Source organism: Barbus barbus (genome assembly GCF_936440315.1).
Source record: "Barbus barbus genome assembly, chromosome: 5".
Classification (NCBI taxonomy): domain Eukaryota; kingdom Metazoa; phylum Chordata; class Actinopteri; order Cypriniformes; family Cyprinidae; genus Barbus; species Barbus barbus.
This window is the reverse complement of record NC_136733.1, coordinates 20,402,883-20,407,749: the sequence shown is the minus strand read 5'-3', so window position 1 is coordinate 20,407,749 and position 4,867 is coordinate 20,402,883.

Below are 4,867 nucleotides of genomic sequence, written 5' to 3'. Positions count from 1 at the left end.
CAATTAATGCTGGATTTGGCTTGCACGTTTGGATTAACTACATGTCTACATTAAAGTCATTCTCTATTCTCTAATAATCAATAAAGAAACATTAATTTAATAATAAAAATTCAAAATAAGAATAAGCCATTCAAATAAAGAGCCCAATCAGCAGATGGCGTGCGGGTGCGGTTTTAAAAATTGGTCAAAAACGTTGGTGCGGATGGATGGCGGACGGATGATGAGTTTTGTGATGCGGTTGCGGATGAAATAATAGCCCATCCGCGCATCTCTAGTGGGAACCTTGGGCACGTATGCAGGCCGGGGTCTCAGAGTAGTCCAGCCTGAGCATAAGGCACTCTTCGCTCACCGAAATGCTTGGAGGTCCCTTGATGGAAGTGAGCACGGTGAGGAGCGCTGTCCTAGCAGACAGGAACTTCAGCTCGACTGAAACCAGCAGCTCAAAGGGACCTCTCTGAAGTCCAGCCAGGATGATAGAGAGATCCCAGGAGGGCACCAGGGGTGGCCTAGGAGGATTTAATCTTCTGGCTCCCCTCAGGAACCTGATGATGAGATCGTGCTTTCCCAGGGACCGGCCGTCCACTGCAACGTGACGTGCTGCGATAGCAGCCACATACGCATTCAAGGTGGAGGGTGACAGCCTACGCTCCAACCTTTCCTGCAGGTCCAGTCGTGCATCTTCAGGGGTCTTCTCTGCGTTTCTCTGCACGGGGGAGAGCTTGCTCTTTTCCCAGTTGACCCGAAGCCCCAACTGGCTGAGGTGCCGGAGCACCAGGTCCCTGTAATCGCACAACTGTTCTCGCGCGCGGGCCATGCTCGAGTCAGTTGAGGATCCTGATGCCCACTTCCCGTAACGTGGCAAGGGCGCCCTTCGTGACTTTTGCAAAGACGCGAGGGGACAGGGAGAGCCTGAAGGGGAGGACCCTGTACTGCCATGCCCGACCCTCGAATGCAACCCGTAGGAACGGCCTGTGTCGAGAGCGAATCGAGACATGAAAGTAAGCATCCTTCAGGTCGACCACTGCAAACCAATCCTGGGGTTGGATGCATCTGATGATGAGCTTCTGCGTCTACATCTTGAATGGGAGCTTGAGAAGGGCTCGATTCAAGATTCGCAGATCCACCGCCTTTCTTAGATACGATGAAGTAAGGGCTGTAAAACCCCTGCCTCATCTCGGTTGGAGGGACCGGCTCGATTGCATCCTTTGCCAAGGGGATAGCAATCTCCTCGCACAAGACAAGTGCATCTCGGATGGCCACTGAAGTCTCGAGAGCGCCGCTGAGCTTGGGAGGTCACCTGGCGAACTGAATTGCATAGCCGAGTCGGACTGTGCGAATGAGCCAGCAGGACGGGTTGGGCAGCGCAAGCCACGCCCCCAAACTCCGTGCAAGTGGCACCAAAGGGACAATCAACATACCCGTGGTGGTGCAGTGGAGAGGAGCAGAGCTGAATGGTACAGAAGGTGTTGCGTTCTGACACATCCCCACCGAACTCCCCAGGTCCCCGTTGGGACTGGCCAGAGATGCGTGGAGTGGCATCGCGTCTCCCAACCGCAATGTCTTGGCTGCTGGCAAGAGGGGGCGTCGCAGGCAAGAGTGAGGAGACTGTCACACTGTCAGCCCACGAGCCTGAGAACCTAGAGGAAAGGGAATTTCTCTTCCTTTGACAATGTGGTTACCGCTGGCTCGGAACAGAAATAAATGATTCTTGGGGGAAGGAGCGGCGCTGTCCTCGCCATCTCCTGAGATCGAGCAGCTTCCCACATCTCCTGGTTGCCTGTGTCAGGGCCGCTTTATCGCCTCCCTGGATGGCATCGGGGCCAGCTGGAACACGGGGGGCGCCGTGCTCCCGTGAGAGGCTCGACGCACCGGCCTAGGTGACAATTCAGCATGGGGCGGAGCAGCTCTGGAGGACACAGCAGGGCGACGAGCAGACCGGGGCTTGCCCTGAGGCGGAGTGTTGGCAGATGGTGCATCACGCAAGATGTGTTGGATGGCCTCTGTCTGTTTCTGTACTGCTGAGAACTGCTGGCCACAGTCCTCGACAGTGTCGCCGAACAGTCCAGCCTGGGAGACGAGAGCGTCGAGAAAGTGCACTTTGTCAACATCGCTCCTCTCAGCAAGGCTGAACCATAGATGGCGCTCTTGGACAACAAGTGCGGACATCGCCTTCCCGAGGAGGTCAGTCATCGAGCGCAGTTCCTGCTTCAACCTCGGGTTGGTACTACCCTCATGTATTTTAATGCCTTGACTTGGTGTACTCACAGGATAGCCATGGCATGCAGAGATGTAAGCTTTGGCCGCGAGAGCCACCCCGCCATCGAGGGAAGCGAGGATGGGGGAGGCAGACAAGCCACTTCTGGCCATGAAAAGGGGCCATCCACGATTTCATCAGCTCCTCGTGCACTTCCGGGAAGAAAGGAACCAGGGCAAAGCGTGGTCGTGAGCCATGGCCTGTGCCGAGGAGCCAATCATCTCGCCACGAGGGCTCGGGACTGGGAGGTGTGCATGCTTCCAGCCCGATGCTCACGTCGGCCCGGGAAACCCGACACCCGAGGGGGGCAGCCCCGCCGAATCTTCATCCTGAGAGGACGATTGCCCATCCTCCGATGCTGCGATCGACATCTAATCGGCGCACTGAATGAAACGCTGGGTACGCCGTAAGATGGCACAGCAGAATCACCGGAGAGCCGCACAGAACAGCTGCTGCGGGAGGAGTGAAAGGTCCGTGGGGACTGGTCCGATGGAAAGCTCTCACTGTCACCCTCAGATCGCCCGGAACACTAGCCGATGGTTCTCTGCTCGTGGCAGAGAAGCCAGCACGGGTAGTGACAGAGGGGGCCCATCCCCGTGAGGAGAGAGAGGCGCGATCTCAGCGCTGCCATGGTTACACACTCAAAACGAACGCATAACCATCCACAAACGCAGCTTCAGCGTGTTGGATGCCCAGACACTGAAAACAACGATCGTGGCTGTCGACGGAGGATAGGAAACGACCGCAACCAAGAGGACACGGCCAGAACGGCGTCTTTAAAAAGATGTGAACTGACCGTGATTTGCTCTTTTAGGAAATCTGCTCTTTTAGTTGAAGTGCCCAGGGGAATCGCCGCAGACAGGGACACCGCTCTTCGCCCCGTGACGCCAACCAGAACAGCTTCTAGACAGATGATGAATGGCTTTGTGGAGATCAACACGTTCACCCACTCGGCTCTGAAGCAAAAATCTGATGAGTGGATGCACCTGTCGCCTATTTATACCCGTATGCACGGAGAGTGGCTCAGGTATGCAAAATCCACTAGCCAATATTCATTGGCGTTTTCTCTTAAAGTCAGAGATGACTGGGGCTCCCAAGTGAATCCCCTAATGTCGTCACGACGTAACTCGTAGTGACCGACAGATAGGGAACCGGCTTTACTCACGAAATGCTCATGACAATCACATGCGATTTATCGTGCAGCCCTAATTTTTGTTTGTTTGTTGATCACAAAGTACAAAGTAGATGAGGCCCTGTTGTTCCTGATGCGTCCAGTAGGGGGAGGCTGCACAGTATATGAGCCATCAGAACTGAATCAAACCAAAATGAAATCTAGAAGCAAGACGAAAAAGAAGTTTGTTTGCCAACCGCCATAAAAAGCAAGAAGAAGAAGAAGACGAAAAAGTTAAAGTTATTGTTGTTCTATACTTATAAGCGATTAGCAAAAAGTTGCAATCAATTTGTTTCAATATGTTAAGAGACATCTTTATTTATATGCAAAGACAATATTGACGGTCAGGTTGATGGTTTGTCTGGCTCAATTTTAGCTAACCACGTGTAAGTTTAGCTGCCTCATATTTTATGTAGGCCTACTCGCTCTGTCTCTCTTATTTAATTGTCTTTTTAATTTTTTGTTTTCTGTCTCTAGCTTGCATGAGATGGCCATTTCTGGTAAGATATTGTTCTAACCGTTTATTCTTTTCACACTCCATGTGGATTTTGCAGAAACATTAGAGTACATGTTGGATATGAATATCAGGTGTGGTCTGAATTGTAGGACAAATCTACACTACCATTGTGTATATTGTTCTTCAATTTTATTCCGACATGACTTTGTGGTCCACCTCAAAGGATGTAAGAAGTGCACCCTTGACCGCCATTACATCAACAACCATTCCTGATGTGCCACCCTTGACCGCCACTACATCAACAACCATTCCTGATGTGCCACACTTGACCGCCACTACATCAACAACCATTCCTGATGTGCCACCCTTGACCGCCACTACATCAACAACCATTCCTGATGTGCCACCCTTGACCGCCACTACATCAACAACCATTCCTGATGTGCCACACTTGACCGCCACTACATCAACAACCATTCCTGATGTGCCACCCTTGACCGCCACTACATCAACAACCATTCCTGATGTGCCACCCTTGACCGCCACTACATCAACAACCATTCCTGATGTGCCACCCTTGACCACCAGTAGGTCCTCCGTGCAGCTACGAAACAGTGCAGCTATTAAGATAAAATGCCCTCATTGGCACATTACCATTCAAAAAAAAAAAATTAAGAAAACATCTGGAGCGGAAACACAAAATATAGGGACAACATTACAACAAGCCATCACCTTTAATCTGACTGCATAGACCAAGCTAATTGTGTCTATGCTGTCCAGAAATTTTTTATTTCTTCAAGTGTTCCAGTCCATGTTCCAGCCTGTAACAGGCTTGGATATGGATCAAGCAATTGCACTAACTATTAACTTTTGTTTTTACTAAGTATTAACTAATTGTTACTAACTAAAACATTTCCCATTGCAATTCATTTTCTGTGACAGATTGTTTCATTTTATTCTCATAGTAACCTCTGCAGATGTGACC